Source organism: Dryobates pubescens, chromosome 29, assembly GCF_014839835.1.
Source record: "Dryobates pubescens isolate bDryPub1 chromosome 29, bDryPub1.pri, whole genome shotgun sequence".
Classification (NCBI taxonomy): domain Eukaryota; kingdom Metazoa; phylum Chordata; class Aves; order Piciformes; family Picidae; genus Dryobates; species Dryobates pubescens.
Genome location: NC_071640.1, coordinates 5250861 through 5270806, shown reverse-complemented (window position 1 = coordinate 5270806; position 19946 = coordinate 5250861). Strand labels below are relative to the sequence as shown.

General features: G+C 42.9%; 1 protein-coding gene across 5 annotated transcripts in view; it reads left to right on the top strand.

Annotated features, from left to right (window-relative positions):
- The first annotated feature begins 11411 nt into the window (after nt 1-11411).
- The window catches only part of STRBP (spermatid perinuclear RNA binding protein), a 62770-nt gene continuing 54235 nt past the window's right edge, over nt 11412-19946 (top strand). For 2 of the 5 annotated variants that reach the window (XM_009907471.2, XM_054174447.1), the window contains exon 1: nt 14773-15094. The gene's annotated coding sequence lies outside the window, so the exon portion shown is untranslated. Of the gene's footprint in view, nt 11511-14659; nt 15095-19137; nt 19161-19946 lie in introns of those variants that run through there. The other 3 variants (XM_054174448.1, XM_054174450.1, XM_054174449.1) reach the window with 3 other exon arrangements.

The following is a 19946-nucleotide window of genomic DNA, read 5'->3' as shown; positions in this document are numbered from 1 at the left end:
CTCCTCTTCCCCTTTAAATTTTCCACACAACACTGTTTTTGTAGCTGCCAGTCTGTGACCTTGCTGGAAGTGAGCAAGCCAGAGATCAATTAGTGAGCACAGAAGAGAGAAGCAGTGTTGACTGCATTCTGCCTGTCCCTTGGGAAGAGCAGCTCTGCTTCAGGGTACAAGCAGCAGAAGCCTGGAAGATTGTTATCCAACGGGAGAGCTGGTGCACAGGTTGGTAACTAACTGCAAATGCACAATGCAGCAGAACTGAAAGGAAATGGGAGGGCTTCCTTTTCACTTTGGCTTCCATATTTAAAATTTTCCAATAATTTAAAACCACATTTCTTTTGCACATAATGAAAGCTTTTTTTTTTTTTACCCACTAAATGACACCTACAAAAAATACACCACACTGCCTTCAAACATATGTATTATGAACACTCATTAGTTCTCTTCCTACTGAAGTGCCCCAGAGGAAACTATTCTTCAAACACACTGCATACTCTTTACATACCCCATTTAATCACTTATCAAAATTGGGGAAAGTTTGTCTGTAAAGATTAATTGGGAATATGCAAAATAAACTGAAAACTGCTATTAGCAAAGGAAGAGAAACATTGTCAGTAACATTCAAGCATGATCAAAACACCTACCATCTCCGACACATCTTAGAAAAAAACACGTTGCTGTTCTTGAAAGGGAATAGCAGTCCAGAGGGTCCTTCTATGCCAAAGTAAACAGTGACAAAAAACATCAAAGAAAGTTTTGCACTTGTCAGGAAGCTGGGAAAATGGTAGTTGATGTTTTGGAAGAATACTGAAACAGTTTCACCCATGCAATATGATGTCATCTCCTCCAAGCTCTTGACTCAATCACTAGCTCCTGGTCTCAGTCTCGCCCCTGCAGTACAGATTACCTGGACCCCAGAGCAGCAACTTGAAAAATAAAACTATCAAACCTCTAAGTTCTAACTTTACTTGTCTATTAGATCAAGCAATGCAAGCAGAACTTCAGAAGAAACCCTCCCTCCAGGAGACATCACTTATTTATGTATTTCAGTCTCCATTTCCAGTGACCCTCTAAGTTCAGAAACAAATCAAATTATCCACTTGTCTCTTGTGAATGGAAGAGGACCTATTTGCAAGTCAGCAGGAATATCCCAAGACTCAGTCTCAGTAAAATTGTTTCACAGCACCTTGTTAGAGACTTGATGGGTGTCATGTAGCACTATCTACAAAAGCTGGCTGATGCCAAAAGACACAGAACACTTTGGGACACGGAGCAGGAGAATTTCAAAGATCAGGCCCCAGAACTGTTAAGGGTTTCTTTTTTTTTTTCATATTTAAATACAAACATTTAAAATCCTGTCCTGAAGAGCTATCAGGCAACATAATGAACGATGATGCTCACATGCTAATTCTCAATTCTAAAACACTTCTCTATCTACTAAAACCCTTTCTCCTGTGGCAACACTTTCACTCCAGGAACGGAAAGCCAAGGACAGTGACTCAGACCTCTGTGGTTCCTAGCAAAGACCCCTGACTGCTGAATGGCTTTTGAACATAACTGTGGGATTTTCTGCTAAGAGGATTCATCTCCTGACATTTAAGTGTATTCTCAGTACTGCATGAACTCCAGCTCTTTAGTATTTAAATCAGTACATAAATATTTCACATAGAACCTAGCCTAAAATAAGCCACCTGCTCGGCTACTACAATGTTACAACAGTCTGCCTGCTTGCCCTAATTTGCAGGCAACTGTAATGCTATTTGTGAGATACACTATTCCACAAGGCCTCCCAGAAGAAACCTGAGAGATCAATAGTCCTTAAATAAGTAATTAGAAGAGCTGAAATAATTTAGGTCATCAAATAGCAAGTGGGATAAATAAAAAGTCATAGCTCCATGAACACCTGCCTTTAATAGAATTCTTGCATTTCTTTGTTAAGTGCTATAAAAGGCTGCACATCAGAGCACAGGAGGGAAAACTGCTGAACAGCATCTCTACCAGTAAAGCAAATAGGATAACACTATGTACCTGCATGAAAATTATTTGGTGGGTTAATTAAAAAAACCAAACAAAACACCAAACACCCAAAAAAAAAAAAAAAAACCCAAACGAAAAAACAAACCAAAGGAGATGCAAGATACAGACAGCACACTGTCTCAGAAGAGACACAGCAGATTTCAATGAGTAAGCTTTCTACTGTGCCCACATCCATTTCTCTGAGGTTTTCGTGGACTGGACCAAATCTCTTTGATCTAGAGCTTCAGCTACTTCAAAATCAACAGACATGAGAATCAGTGTTGAGACACAGGACTTGGGTACCAATACATTGAGAAAACATGCTAGCTTCAGCAAGGTCAGGATTTGATCCCAAGGGTACAGCCTGTGATGATTTTCCAAATGCTATTGAATTCTGGGGTGTAGTCTCACAAAACTTACAATATAGTTATAAAACTACTGCATTATAACCACAATTCTCACTATAGCAGCATTTTCAGACCACATTTCTGACCACAGTTCAAAGCATTTTATTTCTAACAGTTACTACAGCTCTCCACTACCTGTTGATAAAAATGAACCTTGGTAAAGCTTTTAAAAAATTATTATGACTGTACTGCTAGCTGCACTCAGATAAACTCTGATTCCAGTTACAGGCTTCATGGCCATTGACAGACACTCAGCTATTGCTTCCATCAAAAAATACAGATCACCATAGACAAAAACCAGATATGGGAAGGAGGAAACATGCAGATAAAAAAAAAAAACAAAGAGAAAAAAATTACAAACCCAAACCACTGAAAACAAAAACTTTCTGTACCAGAAACAGATTGAAACCAAAAAGAATATTAGCATTTAGGAATGAAAAAGCCTATTCACTGTTGATGTTAAATACAACACCCGCAGAGATGGAAGCTGGGTTTATTTTTGATAGCAGCATAAACATTAAAGATAAGCCAAAAGCATTTAGAAAATATGGGTGCAGTACAAAGGCTCATGTGATGAGAGATATTCTGCTTTTAATCTTAACCTGGAAAACCTCTTGTATGACAGAGCCTCTTTTCAGTGCAGTCACAGTCCTGCCTTGTTACTCTGCCTATTAGTGATAAAAAGGCCACCCAAGTTGTTCCTGCTTTGGAAGGATGGCAGGTTTTGAATCCTAAACTTCAAAGAAAAAGGAGAAAGACCCTAATATATCTAAGGACCTGCACTAGAGTCCTGTCTTTCCTTATCTGGTTCAATCACACTCTTTGAAAAAGCAACCCTTACAACCGTATCATCATCTTTGTGTAAAGGACAGAGATATTCCCTGAAATATTTATCTACTTGCCACTGATATAGATACATATTAAACTACTTATCTCATATTGATATGAGATAAACATGTATCACATCCTACCTACACAGTGAAAGAACAGCTGATTTCCAGAGGAGTTCATCACATCTGCAGTCCCAGCAATAGGTTAAGTGCTAACCACATCAACCACAACCATTGTGAGGGTTAAGCAATCACGGGTTCAGATCTCAAATGTGCATTATGAAGTATCATGACAGAAAACTGTGGACACCTCTGTAAAGTTTGATTCTCCTTTGGATGTCTGTTCACACAGTCCATGCTAATCTAGGGAGGAGAGTTGCAGACTAATAGTCAATCTTTGAAACTCATTGCAATGAGAAACCTGCTTAGACAACACCAACCCGCCATGCTCAGCCACAATGTGACTGCAAAAGCTTCTTGCTGCCACCTCTCCTTGCACAGCCCATACAGACAGGGATGGCCTGTAACCAGTTGCAGTCACCACATATTCCCATGTGCACAGCAGGTAAAAGCACTTCCATTTGTATGAAAAGAAAAATGTTAAAGGCCAAACAATATATCAACATTCTATTTCCCAAAGGAAGATGGTAAAGATCAGGAGAGTTCAGATGATGATTTAGGGCCCTGCTTTTGTTAGACATTTTAATTAAAAGCCCATTGAAGGTTGGCAATATTATTTGTTCCAGGCCTTCCTATTGCATAAGGAATACTCTGCTGAGTCAGCTCAGTGGTCCTATGTAGCCTGGTGCTGTCTCTCTCATAGTGGCAGCAGAAGAAACCACTTTAAGAAAGCCCGTAAGCCTGGTCACTTCTTGTGGCCTGTTCTCTCTTGTCTTCCCCAGGGTGTGCAATTGTAATTGTGATACTAGAAGGTAGGAAGTCAGTGACTACCACTTTGTCTCACTTCCCTTTCTGTAAGGACTGACACTGTACCATCAACAAGAATTTGTTAGATTCCACCAACCTGCTCAAAATCTTTGAGACAGCACCTAAAATTACCTTCTTTTTTCCCTCCACACTGACAGGAGTCTTAATGTGCCCTCTCCTATATCAGTGAGAAGCAAGAGATTGTTCTCTTTCCAATCTTGGGCAACACAATCCATAATTTGAAAATAAATTAACACCTCATTAAATTAACCACAAAGTTTTAGTTTCTTAGGAAATACTCCTGGGACACAGGCCACAATGAAATAATCTCAGCAGAAACCATGCCTGCATGTGCACCCTCACATTTTATAGCAGCCTGTTTACTGATCCAAGTTTTGTCATGGCCATTAGTGGAGAGGTTTTAATTGTACATTCAGCAGTTGCCATATGGAGTAAGGATACAACTGGTGGACTGAAGACAGTGCAGCACACAAAACAATTTAGATGTCAGGATGGCCAAGGCCAGCTACATTGTGATGTGCTCTAAACAGCACCTAGAACAATAAGATCAAAACACTTCTGTTTACAAATGGCTCAGGAAATTGCTGATTTGCAGGTTCACGATAGACAGCTTCACCTGGGCCAAAGGAAGGGATGCTGTGACAGGTGACAGTAAAGGGGCTCAATGCTGGGCACCAGTACAGTGTACAGCAGCTCACTTGCTAGTTTAAGGAATGCACTGTACCATGGCACTTAGCAAAGCTGAGACACCTCAAACAAAAGAGTGAAATTGGAAGATTAACAAGTAGAGAAGCAAATATGGAGATAGGCACTCATTTTCTTTTAACCTAGACCTTTGTTGTTTTAATAATTGATATAAAGTAGCAAATGACTTGCTAATTGCACTTCTAAATTGTAACCCAACCTGGAATCAATCACACATGGCATAAATTCTGTTCTTATTTGAAGCTAAATCCACCACAGTGCATGCAGTAGCCATTCTAATAAATGCATTAGTCATAACCTGAAAGTATTTCCCACTTACTTGGTTCCAGTTTTGCTTGCTTTTCAAGTTGATCCTCATCCCTATCACTAGAAAGATCTGTGAATTGTTACCCACAGAGCCTGCTCTGGGACTCGAAGAACACTGTGGTACATTTCATGGTGTGATTCCTCCTCTTTTAGTGCCTAATTTTCCTCCAGTACCATTTTAGCTTGTTTGCTCCAGTTCAAAGTCAACCATTCAGGACTGCACCAGATACTAGCAAGTACTCTGTAAAACTCTAGTTATGAGTTAGGCATAAAAAGAACTGCCACATTTATGTATGTCAGTTTTTGTTTTGCAGCACAGATTCTGGATTTTTTAGTACCCTTTACATTGGACAGTCATCTGCTCAAGTCTCTCCCTTTTATGCCCAAGATATACTTTAAAAAAAAAAATAAAATACAGATCTTGTAAGCTTTTTTCAGAACAAAACTCCTTGCTACATCATGACACAGATTAACCAGCTGTGGGTCAAACAAAAATGAAGGCAGAACAAAATGAAAGAATAAAAGCCAGGACCAGGTACAGACAAGGCAAGGTAAATTCCAGCACCTAGAAACAACACAGGAGGGTCAAGGAACAGCAAGATGGCATTTGAGAACTACCAAACATGGATTCAGGCAATCAGCTTTTGCAGGGTCCTCACCAGGAAACAGACATGTCAAAGGCCATATTATCATAGAATGTTTTGGGTTGGAAGGGACCTTAAAGATCATCTAGTTCCAATCCCCATGTTAAGGCAAAACTTAGCAGTATTCACACTCTCAGCTTTGTGCTGGAGTCCAGGGTTACGTCTCAGTCCCAGTGTGAGCTGTGTGTAAGGAGTGTTGCTTGGCTAAGGCTTGGAGATGCTGTCAGGAGCTCAATACCCACACATAAAGCAACATTTACCTACCCCAGCAAAGACTATTCCAGTGCTGATAACCGTCTCTTTACCCCTGCTGTGAATTTTCTGCCCACATCCTGCAAAGAAACAGATTCAGCTAAAATCTGACAAGTTTTCACTATTGATTTCCCTTCCTGCACCCCAAACCACTCATGGCAATTGAGCACTTGGGTATGTAGTCTTTGGCTTTAATGCAGTTGTGCAGAAATACCAGGGAGGTGGTGAAGTCACCATTCCTGGAGGTGCTCAAGAGGGGACTAGACGTGGCACTTGGTGCTATGGTTTAGTCATGGGGTCTGTGGTGACAGGTTGGACTCGATGATCTTTGAGGTCTCTTCCAACCTTGGTGATTCTGTGTGTATTGACTCTAGATGTTAATACTTGCACCATCACCCTGTGAAGATGGGAGATTAAACAAAAAAAAGTTTACTCTTTCTGAATGTAGTTTTAATCCATCCAACATCTATTTTTATTCCAATTATATTATAACCCTTTAACTTTCACTTTCTGCTATGTTGGGATTTTTATGGTAGAAGACAGATGGATGACATCATGCCTTTTTACTTTATTTTCTTTGTCTATTTGCATTCTACCTCCGTTTTCTCATGACTTCTCTCCACACTAGCAAATGGAGCAAGGCAGAAGAGTTTCTTTGGACACTGTTTTATGCTGTATGGAATGGTTTCCCCACTTCATTCTTGTCATAAAAAAGAGCTGCTTTTTCCAATTTCAAGTTTTTCTTCAAAACACTTCACGTTTGCAAGTCATCTCCTTAGCTTACCACCTTCTCAATCCAAACCTCCTGTGTGGAAAGTGTTCAAACACTGTCAAACTTCAAAGCACACAAACAGCCACACTAAATGTGTGATTAGTCCCACTGAAATTAAAGCTAAGCACATGCAATTATTTGATTTTGTAGTCTTAAAATATGTAAATCAAACAAATTTCTTTCCAAATTCTCCTATTTTGTTATTCTCAAGTTCTTGTAAATCTTATTAGACTAATTTCAGGTGAAAAGATAGTTCTTTCTATGAAGATTTCTAAAATATATGCCTCATACAGAGTTACTTTTTTTCCAATTCTAAGTCCTTCCTCAGATATCTTTGCACAAATCCCATTAACGTTAGTGCATGTCTAAAGGCAGAATTTGAAACCTGTAAAGAACTGGGTCACTGGACAATGGTAAGCCTCAAACAGAGATTTTGTTTCTGAGTTATAACAAGAGAAAAATACCTCTTCCCTCAGGCATTATGTGAACATTCCCATTTGTCTGTAAACAATACCAAACACTTGAAACTTGATAGGTTACATTTCATCCTTGCTCACTTAGGATTTTTCCCTTTACTACAGCTAATAGCCATTTAGTCCTTAATGCAGTGTTTGTAGCCAGGGCTAGATCATCCAAGTACAGCACCCCAGGGGCTCCTCACTGCAGATTTCAGGGGCTGGTTCACTACAAGCATGAAACCAGTAGAGAGCAACAATTTTTTATAAAAGGTCCGACCATTTTTCTGGGGTTTTTTTTTGTCCCCAGGAAAACTGTTTTCACAGTCACACACACTAGCTTCTGCCTTGCCTCTCTTTTACCTGATACTGGTAATAAGATTTCATTATCATAGTTCTACAATACAGCATAACCAGGCATGAGATCTACAAGCAGGAAGACCACGAACAGACCTTCCAGATGGCATCCCTTCCCTCCAGCACATCGACCAGATCACACAGCTTGGTATCATCTGCAGACTTGCTGAGGGTGTCTCAATCCCACTGCCAATATCACTGATACAGATGTTAAACAGACTGGTCCCAGTATTGACCCTAGGGGACACCACTTGTCACTGGTCTCCATTTGAACACTGTGCCATTGAATGCAACTCTTGAAGCATGGCCATCCTGATCCAGCACGTGGTCTATCCCTCAAGGCCATACTTTGCAATTTGGTGACCAGGATGTCATGCAGGACAGGATCAAATGCCTTACACAAGTCCAGGCAGATGACATCAGTTGCTCTTCCCTTATCCACCAGTGCTGTAAGTCCATCACAAAATGCCACCAAGTCCATCAGGCATGATTTGCCCTTGGTGAAGCCATGTTAGTTAGCACCAATCACCTCTTCTTAATTTTCTGTATGCCATAGCAAATCCTTCAGGAGTATCTGCTCTATGATCTTGCCAGGCACAGTAGTGAGACTGACTGGCCTACAGTTTCTAGAGTGTTCCTTTTTTTCCTCTTTTTGAAGATGGGGGTGATGTTTCCCCTTTTTCAGTCAGCAGGGACTTCACTAGAATGCCACGACTTTGCCAATACAAAGGACAATGGTTTGGCAATTTCATCTGCCAGTTTCCTCAGGACCCATGGGTAGATCTCGTCAGGCTCCATGGATTTGTGCACCTTCAGGTTCTTTAGATGGTCTGAAACATGCTCTTTACTTATGGTGGGCAGACCTCCCTTTTCCCACTCCCCACCTGCGTTTTCTGGAGCTTGGGTAGCACAGCTAGAGCCCTTACCAGTGAACACCGAGGCAAAGCAGTTATTAAGTACCTCAGCCTTCTCAGTCTGGATTAGAATTCCACCATGACATACAATGCTGCTTGTGTGTGTGTGACCTCCAGCAAGGCATCTTACCTAACTTGATCTCTGCACCTCCACAGCCTTTGTGATTCCCTCAGTTATCTTGAGGATACTGATAACATTCAAGAATCCATAACAATGTCTTAAATATTTCTATTAAAAGATCTGCAGCAAGCACACATTATTTCCATCAGCATTATACATTTAAAAAAATTAAAATCTTTCTATGCCAGTATTTTGTCTCAAGAAAGAGCATAATTATTGTTAGTTACTTCAACTTCTGTCAAGGTAACTCTAATCTCAAGTTGCTTTTGGCACAACTCAAGCATACACTTAGAGACATAAATTCACTTTTTTTCCTTTTTATTCCAGGAAGCCTAAAGACAGATGACAACTTTTATCCAAACCTCAGGTGTTCTTTTCCTTGTTAAATTTGTATCCTTGTACTGCAGAGCCAAAGCTCTTCCAATCCCCTGTATTCTAAATTAATCCATCAATCCCCTTTCCTCTGTTTTTGCCCTTGGCAAATCATTAGCCCAAGGGAGAACTGAACATAAAAAGTTACAATTTCACTCGGACCACAGCTGAATATATCTTTCTTCTGTTTCTGCAAAATCCTCACTGAGATGCCATCTTTTGCAGAGATTTCTCTCCTTACCACACTTCTAGCTTCATTGTACGGTCACTAATTTTCACAGCTGCCCCTTCCATTCCACTATCTCCTCAGGCAGCTGCCTTCTGGGCTATATTTGTACTCTGTCTCTATTCACTGCAATCAATTTCAAATAAAAATGTTCTCACATTAAGTCCTTGGACCAGCCCTTGATTTTCTGGCTATTATCTTCTGGTCCCTTCTCAAGGCCTACACCAATACACTGAGGCTACATAGGAGATTTAGCTAAACTCATTCAATGCTTTGAAACCTTTTGATTCTAGACTTGAAAGCAGTAACTGAGATTCCTTAGATTTGTTCCAAACATTAAACATCATTAGATAAAATTTTGTAACAAAGTAGAGCTATGTCTGACTGTTCAGACCTAGGGTGACACTTCAGCCACAGACTTGGAAAGAAGTGTCAGTTGAATTTGAACAAGCTGGACCCCTCATTACGTGTACAGTTACTAATGCACATGTGTTTCCTACTTTCACTCTAATGCAGCAAATCACTCTTTTGAATGAAAGCTACTGTTTCACTCCAGCACTGCAAATCTCCTGATCCCACTGCCTTCTGCCAAAGTTCCCTCATACGCTGCTTCAGCACAGCATGTTGTGTTGGTTGACACAGAACTCCTCAGTTCACTGTCTTTCATCCCTACAGTCTATATAAAATCATTTCTGAAAAGCATAAAAAGTGATGTTAACTATGATTACCATAGAATTCTGTTTGAAAAGGCACTCACGCTAGAAAACCTGGCAAATTTTGAAGCTCTCACGTGAAGATATCAACCATTTGAATGTTGAGGCAAAACAATACACTGCAGAAGAAAGAAGAAAAAAACACCAGACTCAAAATCACCCCATACCCTCCTTGTACCTAAAGGTTCTGGGATGCTAGCACTTCTCTGAAAAGTCTGATGAACAGTACTTGGAGCTTTCTTCAACTTCACTGTAGTGACCATCTGTGCTATAGCACTCAGATATCTGGGAATAGGATGAACTAGAACAGGACAGTTGAAGCTAACTTGGATCCATTTTCTTCATTTCTAGAAAAGAAAGATGAAGATTATTGAATGCCGTATTTTGACCTGCCCAAACACACCACAAAGTTGCCTTGACCCCTATGGCCTCAGACAACCACCGACGACTCCAGACGGAGAACAACTACTCACATAGAAATGCTACTTTGCGGCTCAACCTAGCGAGCTGCTCTCTTTTAGCAGAGAGATATGAAATCTGTCAAGGAGGTGTGCTGCCTGGTATGGATTGCCAGAGCCCTGCCTCACACCTTCGCCTCACCCCGTCCCTCCCTCAGGCCCAAGCCCTGCCAGCGCGCGCCACCCCAGCACCTTCCCGCTCCTTCAGCCGGCGGGGACGGGTCTTTATGTGCTAACTATTTACACTCGCGGCCTTGCGCCGCTGCAAGAAGGGTTGGGTTACGGTGAAACCACACGCCCAGTCTCCGCTGAGATGCCCCGGGGCAGCGGCGGCAGGGCAGGGCGGATCCCCCACACACACCTGCCTCCCGCCGGGCCCGGCCTCCCCTCAGAAAGCGATGGGCAGGACCCTGCCGCGCGCGCTTACGCACTCTGCGTCTAACACGCCAGCACCTACGGCATTTGCGCAACGGGAGCTCTCTCAGGTGCAGCGGTCGCGTTGACGACATTACGGAGATTTCGTAAGGAACACTAACCTCTTTGAAGGGCTTTACGCAAATAGCGCTCCTAGGTGTAGGCTTGGCCACTCCTAACCGCTGTAGCCGCAGAAACTCTCCGAACTGCAGAGAGCTCGCTCCCCGGGGAGCGGGTGGGATTACGCAGTTTACGCAAGAAGTAGCGGCGCCAGGTGGGAAACCGGACGGGCCGAGCCGAGAAACCTTACGTCAATTCCGTATGGCTGCGCTGGCCTACCGCAAGGAGGGAGGAAACGGCTGGTTCCGCGCCACTACGGAATTGGCGTGGCGGGCCGGCATCACCCTACGTAGTTGGCGTAAGGCTCTCTCTCAGGTGCAGGGAGGGGGCGGGCTCACGTTGCCCGGCAGCCCCAGCCTATGGGGGCGCCTGGCGCTGTCACGTGCCGGAGCCCCGCTCGCTGCTGCGGAGCCGGAGGAGCCGGACGGGGCCACGGAGCCAGGACGGGGCCAGGGGGCTACGCCGGGGCCGGCGGCGAGCGGGGTGAGGCGGGTGAGCGGCGGGGCTGGCAGCGAGGAGGGCTCGGGGCGACAGACAGCCCTCCCTACGCGCCCCGAGGGGAGGCGGGCGCCGGGCGCCGCTCCTCCCACTGCACCGGGCACTGCGGGCAGGAGGCAAGGGCAGGACACGGCGCGGGGGGCGGCGCGGGGGATGGGAGGCGGTGCGGGGAGGGGGGAACGGGGGGACGCTGGTGCGCGGCGGAGGGGCGCGGCGGGCCGGGCCGAGGTGGGGGGGGGGTGGGTCTCCCTGCCCTGAGGGACCGCCAGCCCGCGGGCGGAGGCGGCCATGAGGGGCTCGGCGCTGCGGGGGACCCGGCGGTGCAGGGGGGCTTTCCGCTGACGAGGGGCTTGTTGGGGAAGGGAGCACTCGGCGCTTGGTGAGGGCTTGGCAGTGGGGGAGGCTTGGCGGGGCTCAGAGATGGGGGCTCAGCACTGAGGGACGCGCCGGCGGCCGCCCTTTCACCGGCTGCGGGGCGCGTACCTGTCCGCGGGCGCGCAGGTGCCTGCGGGCGCGGTGGAGCTGCGGCCGGTGTATGGGACACAGACCTGCCTGGTGCGCGTCGAGGTTCCCCGAGCGGTCCCGTTGCTGACAGTCTGTCATGGCCCGTCGCGGCTAGGAGCCGTGAGAGAGGCGGTGGGGGACGGCCCCCAGCGGGTTGCCCGCACCGCAGCCACGGCTCACTCGCCGTCAAAAGTTTGCTCTGGCCCGGTGGGTGCAGCGCATCGCCCTGCCCGCGCCTCCGGCCCGCTGTGCGAGGCTCTGGCTAGCCCGGCAGCCTCTCGTCCCGCGACCCTCAGGTCTCTTCACAGGCTTCCTGGTTGTGAGGAAAAAAGCATCAGCATTTTGGTGCATGGTGTTGGTTTGGGTGGCTGTTGGTTTGTGTTTTTTTTTTTTTCTCATTCATTTGTACTGGAGTTTTTGTAATCATTAATCCACTAATTTTCCTGGAAGTGAGAACTTAAAAAGGGATAACTGGGGAGTCATCTGCAAGCTACTGAGTAAAGCAAAACTTCGTTTTTGAATCAAAGTAGAAATATGCATTATCTAGCTAAATGTCTTATTATTTATTTACATGGCTCTGAAAATGGTGCCGTGTGATTTACAGAAAGTAAGGAGAAAATGTCCTGCTCTGGAGAGTGTGTTCCCAGTGGCTCATGCGCAGAACATGGCAGTACAAAAAATAATCTAAAAAATAAACAAATCTATAAAGCAGGGGGGCCAACATATCTCTGGATTAGTTTTTTCGCTTTAGGTGTGTACTATGGTTTGTTAATGTGGTTTTTTTTAGAGTTTCATCATAATGGTCCTGAAAACTTAGAAATTCTAAGAGTGGTTAAAGTAAAGAGAGACCGAAGTGGGCATTGTTGTTCAAATCTCTAGCTCCAAAAAAATGTTGGTGTGGCTTTAATTTAAATTAAAATAGCTGGGCTATTTAACTTAAATTAAAATAGCTGTGTGTTCTAGCGAGCATTTGAAACCTGGCCTTTTAGGGTAAAGGCAGAAAATGTAAAATTTCCTTCATTCATGCAGAAGAATTTAAGATCCTTGGAGAAGGCAGGGCTGTTGGCAAAACTTGGGCTTAGTTTGTTTTATATTTAAGGATCTTGTAACCATTTTTTAAGAGACCCAAAGGAAGTGAGTGTGGAGGCAGGGAGGGCTTAATGTTTGCAGGAAGGAAGGAAGGAAGATGGAACAGTGCTGTCCGTGCTTGGAGAGGAGGTTTTGAAAGCCGCACTTTTGGAATGGGAAGGGAGGAAGGCCCGAGAGTGTCTCTGCAGAGGTTATGTTGTTGTATTCCTTTAGTTGCACAATGTTGTTGCTCATGGTCACTGAAAAGCGAAAGTGTTTTCCAAGAATTTAAATAGTCCACCTCTTAGACTGGCCATCACAAATGTGTAAGAGCTGGATTCTAGTTATTTCCTGTCAGTGTAGAGAGGAAGAAGAAATCCATGTCAGCAGACTGTGGCTGGCTATAGCTTCTATTAAATTCCTGGTAATTTTTAGGAAGTTGGACTTGCCTCTGGAAGTTTTTGGCATGTGTCATTTTCTTCTCTCTGAAACTTTCCAATAGTTTTCCCCTGCTTCATGTTGGTGTAGAATGGAGGGATGAGGAAAAGGGGGTAAGGATTACTAATAGTGAGATTTTAATATTTTCAGTTTTCTATTTCTCAGAATCTTGTCACTGGTGGTGCAAGTCTAGTGATGCTTTGGCACTTCCAGTTGAATCTTACAGTCCTCATTAATGTTTTTTCCCCCCCTGTTTTTCTAAAGGGGTTTGTTTACCTAGGCTGTTCATCCAAACTGTCAATTTTGACCTATTGACTATTGCTGTCTCCACAAAGAAGATGCTGTTGAAGTACCAGGTCTTGTTCCAAGTAGTTGATAGGCTAAATGCAAGCTAAAAACCTCGGACTTAATTTCTTGGGGACCTAGAGAAAGCTTTTGTGTAGAAATGCTTATGTATCATGGCCTGGAGGGACCCCCAGGTCATAACTGGTGTGAATGGTGCTGAGGAAGTGACTGAATCCAGCACCCAGGTTTGTTCTAGAAGAATTTCAGACAGCTGATTTCATACTAAAGGTTTAGAGGCAGATGAGAAGAAAGAGTAAATAAGTGGAAAGATAAACCAGAAGACAGCAATAAAGGCATGTGAAGCCTAAAAGTTAGAGAAGTAGTTTAAACTCTGTGGGATACACAGATTTTTGATGATCCTTGTTTCAGATTTCTAAGCCATTTTTTTTCCATGGATGTTCATTCAATAATAAGAAGCTTTAGGTTGCAGAGCCCTCTTTTGAAGGCCCTCAGTTAATGCTCCTCAAAGGACTGTGAGTGGACTGAGGTTGTTTGGTTGGTTTTTTGAACTGTGAAATCCTGTTTGGAAATAAAAAAAAGCTTTTCAAAGTAATCTTAAGAAGCTGCTTCTTATTGTGAAAACCTCGCTGTAGTATCATAAAAGCTGCACTTTTTCCACATTGCTTTGGAAGCAGCTGAACTTTGTAACTTGGCATGTAAATAGAGCTCTTTGAAGAGCACGTCCATGACTGGAAAGAGGAGAGGGAAATGCCCTGGCTAGTTAACAAGCTTCTGAGCATGTAAAAAGTCACTGTGAGTGTGCTTGTTGAAGTGTCTGTTAAAACTTTGTAGAGTCTTGTCCTTGGTGGTTTTGATGTATGTATACCTAGAAGTGGCCAAGGAGTCTAAATGTAAATATGAGACAGTGAAAAAATGACAATTTGTGTATTTCTGTAGCCTGGGCTGGGTGAGGGAGAGTACTGGAGCAGTTGAGAGGAAGGTACCTAGGAATGTGCTGGGCCTGAGGGAGATGCTGGGCAAGTGAGAGTGCAGTGGTTCAATCTACACCTGGTTGAGCTACCTCATGGTGCACTAGGATTCATGGTAAGCCTGGCCACACCAACAGAGGACTTCAACATAGCCATTTTTATCCCTGTGATTTGCTTTATTTTGAGGCTGGAAGAAGGAGGATTTTTCTGTCCTGACAACATACACAAGGAGCGCTTGGCTGATGTGGTGCCCTGGATTTGCTATAAACTGAGCAATACTGGCAAGTAAGGAGTGTTTTACTGCTGTCTGTGCTGCAGTGATGAAATCAAAAGGAAAATTCCTGTTTAAAGCAACATGAAAAGCAGTTACAGATTTGAATAGCAGAAAGATGCAAGTCTCAAACATTTCTGTAGAAATCATAGTTTGAGTACGTTTGTTGTACTTGCAGGATGATTTGACAAAGAGAAACTTTGTACTTCGTATTTAAGAAGACAGAAGCCTGAGCTGCACAGCCTGAAAATAGTTGCTTATATTTTTTTTTATTGAAAGGGATAATTGATACAAGCTACAAGACCAGAGACAGTGTTTTTTCAGTTGTGCTTCTGCGTTTCTTGGCACTTGTGGAGTTTTCCCTTCTGCTCAGCGGTAGCTGCTGTAGGGGTGCAGCAGTGCTGTAGTAGTGCTCTTTCACTGAGCAATATGTCAGAAAACCTAGATATTGGCGCACACCCACTGTCAACTCAGAGTTTCTGTTTAACTTTTTTGAGAACCTTAATTCATCTGCCTTTAAGAAGCAGCATGTGTAGGGATTCATGAAAATTATGAGTGAGTTAACATAAACATAAACTTCTTGCAATTTGGAATTTTGTGCTTTATTTTGTAGCTAAACTACTTAATGTTTTTGGTTCTCTCACTCTAAATGTCATGGAATGGAAGAGGACTGAGAGTGTTCTTGGCCTCCACTCCATGTTGGTCTGTTGCCTCTTGTTCATACTTTTGCTTTGCCATGCATACACTGACCTTTCTGCTAATTTCCTATGCGGTACTGGAATGCAGACAAGGTGCTGCTTATAGGAGAAGCGCACGAGAAAATTCAGGGTATGTCATTGGTTGGGCTGTAACAGAAAGGTATGTGAAGCATGGCACTGGGCTGCTCTGGCCTTCTTTTGCTGGCTAAATGCAAGAGCTCTGAGGCTAATTCAATGTGTGGATTTTCCATGCAGCTGAGCAGGGCCACTGTGTTACTGGGCAACCTACATGTTTGCCAATTGGTTTCTCGAGAAATAAAGGCTGTGGATTATTAAAACCCATGCCCTTGTTGGTTTGCTTCATTGTGTTCTTTTGGTTGTTTTTTTGTTTGGTTGGTTTTGTTCTCTTTTTTTTTTTAAGTGGTTGTTTTTGGTGTTTTGGTTTTTTTTCCCTGTAACTGCAAAACTTTAGCTCTGTTGTAGTAAAATACAATACAATAATGTACTGGTAAATTAAAGATATAAATGGATGCTGAGGAGGAATAATCTTACAAAGTCCAAGTGCTAGCTCATTTTAGGGCATCTTCTAGGTTGTAGAAACTTAAGTGATCCTGCTGCATGGGTTGATTTAAATTAGTTCTCTTGTGTTGTGGCTTGGCATACTATTTAAGAGCCTTGAGATGCTACTTGTGATTGACATAACAAAATGTAAATTGTATGCTGTTTTAGTAGGCTCTAATTTATCTGTCGTAAGGTTTGTGTACCAACAGTGCTAAGCTCTTCTTACAATAATGTTTCTCTTTCATGCAATGTCTACATGAGGGAATTAAATTACTCTTAATTGTATACTTGAAAACAAAATTGGGATGTGTCCAGCTATCACAGGAAATTAAATTTCACTGCTTCGTGGTTTTTTGTGCATTTACTTTAAACAGACTTTATTGAAAAATTAAATGCTTGAGTATCTGGTTGAAAAGAACACTCTTACTAGTGGGTAATCATGAGATGTCACAGAACTTGAAGAAATTTTAGACCTTGAACTTTGGTGTATTTACTGCTGAAGAATTGAAGCAATGATTGAAGCAGAACTTGGCATTTGGCTTGACAGTAAATGAACTCAGTGGTAAGAAACCGGTGTTGGCTCTTAGAAATTGGCCTGTAGTAGGAGCAGAAAAGGGTGACATGATTTTAGAGGTCTTTACCTCTTTCTTTCCTCAGATTCTTGGGAGGGGAGACATTTCCATTAAACATATTTCTTGTTTGACTTGTAATACAGCAGATTTGGGTGTTAGCATTGTGATTTTTGGACCCTAAACTGTCTTTAGTACTCTTGAGACACAAGTATGATAGGACGCGTCATGATGTTCCTCCCAAGCTGTTGGGTTGTATTGCCTGTGAGCCTAAACAAAATCTTCCCCTCACTCTAGCTCTGCACTGGCAGTACCTGCCTTCCTGGGAGAGCAGCAACAGACCACAGGGGGGTGTGAATACCAGGCCCAGCAGCTCTGAGAGGCTGATTTGGAAACAAGTCTTGTGTCTGTAGAGATGAGCTTTGTCAAAACAGTCACTGTAGAAGCTGAGGAGACTTGAGGTTTGGGAGCAGGACCTCTTTGGCTATACAGCACTACTGATTTCCTCCAGTGAGGTTTTGCTACAAAATGGTTTATCCAGTGCCAGTGATAGTGTGAAACTTATACAGCCTTTTTTTTAATTCTGTATTTTAAAGGGATTGGGGTGGCTCCTGTAACAGTGGATTGTGGTAAATCATGGATAATCCTTGAGGAGGCATCAGAAATTTAATTACTTGTTGCAGGGCATTGGGTGACTGGGTTTTTTGTTGTGGTGTAGCAGACAAAGCATTGTTACCAAGAGCCTATTTAATCCTTTCCATAAACATGGTATCCTCCTTCTATGTCCTCATATGTGCTCTTTAAAAAGAGTGTACAAAATACAGCAAGAGAACAAGCCAGCATGCTGCACCCCTCTGAATTTGGTTACCAATTTTTAAATAGGTGAATGTCTTAAAATTGCTGGCTGGTTTATACCCGTATAAAGCAGGGGTTTAACTTAAATGGTCTTTTTACAGCCTGCTAAGTGAGACATTGTACTAAACAGGTCACCTGGAGACCGGGTGAAAGCCTGCAGTTAAAACAGTATAAATCAGTTCATTTTTGAACAACAAATTACAACTTGTATTAAAAAGAAAAAAGGGCATCTGAGATCTCTGTCCTGTATGAGTCAGCTGAGGGCAGCTGGTACTGTGGTTCTGTTGTAGTGTGGTCAGAAAGCGTCCAACGGTGTAAGCTTGTGTAGATAAGATGAATGGGACTGGGTTGTGGATGTTTTTGTTAACTATAGAAACAGATAACGTGTTATCAGTGGATCTGAAAGTGCTGACTAACGTGTGTTAACATTTAATCAATTTTGGCGTTGGATTTAAACAGCAGCTATTTATGTGGTGTTAATTATCCGGTCCTAAGCATGGCTAAGAGTGCCTCTGCAGCTCCCAGCCGGTGAGAGCTCCCAGCTCTCAGCGCAACCTGCATGGCTGGTTTTTCCAGCTATGCCGTGAGGAAGCTGTGTGATGTTGTGGTAGGTGTGTAACTGATGCTGCATCGAGGTGAAGACATCAGTTCTCCAGTATGAAGACAAAAAGGAAGAACAGTCATTTAGCTCTATGCTTTAATGCCTCTGTGCTGTAGGGACAACTCTTTGCATAGTGAAACTTGCTCCTTTTCTTTGGTTATGAGGTGGTTGTAGTTTGATCTTCTATGCACTCAGTGCTTTTCTACTTCTCTGCTTGATTTCCATATGTAAAATATGACAGGTTTTGAATGTTGGCTTTAATGGAAAAGACCCTGGAATGGAAGGGGGAGCTGTAGGCATACTGTGGCTTCAGGGAGTGAAGTACTGGTGAGTACACACAGCCACTGGAAAGCTGGGGGCTGTCATATGATGGGACAAGTAGGAAACGTGGAGCTACAGGTAAGATAGTGGAAAGGATAAAGGATGATATGGTAGACTATAAAATGCTTGTACAGAAAACTAAGGATTGGAAGGTGCCCATAAAAATCTGGAAGTGTTTGATCTCGTAATATCATGTATTATAGTAGTTTTACACCCCAGAGTCAAGCCTGGACTGACTTTAGAGTAGATTAGTAAGAGAGTTTTCATGTTGGATTACTATGGAGGTGGTTTCTAGAGGCATGACTGACTAATTGGTTTTGTTTTCTTTTTATATAGAGACATGAAAGGAGGGGTCTTCTGGTAATTAGCAATACTTCAGATGAATGTTAGTTATGTAACTCATCACCCTGAAAGAAGGAAAAAGAAAAATTTGTATAACCTCAGTTCTTGGCTTCTGCTGTCCTTTTCCTGAACAGTAAGTGCAGTGAGAACTGGAGTTTATATTTTTTTTTCCCCTCTTAAGTAGAGTAGACTGAAATCCTACCTCAGAATCTATTGGAGTTGGCAGCTGGACTCTATAAAGTGAAGTAGCTTGGGCTCATCTTCTTTCCCTCACAAAGACTTTTGACATTGTTAGACTGAGAAGTGAGGTCTCAGGTATCTGCTGGAATTATTATGTAAATGCATATGGTACAGAGTTTTGGACTTCTGCTCTTCCAGTCCTGATTTCTTTCCCTTTGCTCTGATAGCTGGTTTAGCTCAACAGAATATGAGAGGGAAACAAATACCCAAGAACTGATTTCTCCCCATCTCTGCTTTGAAGAATGCCTTTTCATGTCATATATTCTTAGTCATCATCATCTTTTCAGGGAGCTAAAAGTGTTTGGTAATCAGCCATTCAATGTCCTAATGCTTCATGATCTCTTGATGTCTAGATAATTAGACTTAACAAATAGATTAGGTCGTCTTTGGTTACTCAGTGATGCTGTCCAAGTCTTTAATCATATAGAGACTTAATTTGTTTCTTTAAAGTGATCAGCTAGGCCACTTGGATGACCTTAAGGAGTGTATCATAGGGCTGGAAATGTAGTGTGTCTTATGCACGGTAACGGGGAACGTTGCGTGCATCACAGTCAAGCCTGGAATAATTATGAACATTCCTTCTAGAAGGGGAAATTGGTAAAAACCTCTCTGAGTAAACCCTTCAGGATCAGGCACAGAATAACATTGTGATCAGAGAAGAAGCTCTGGTGTTGAAACG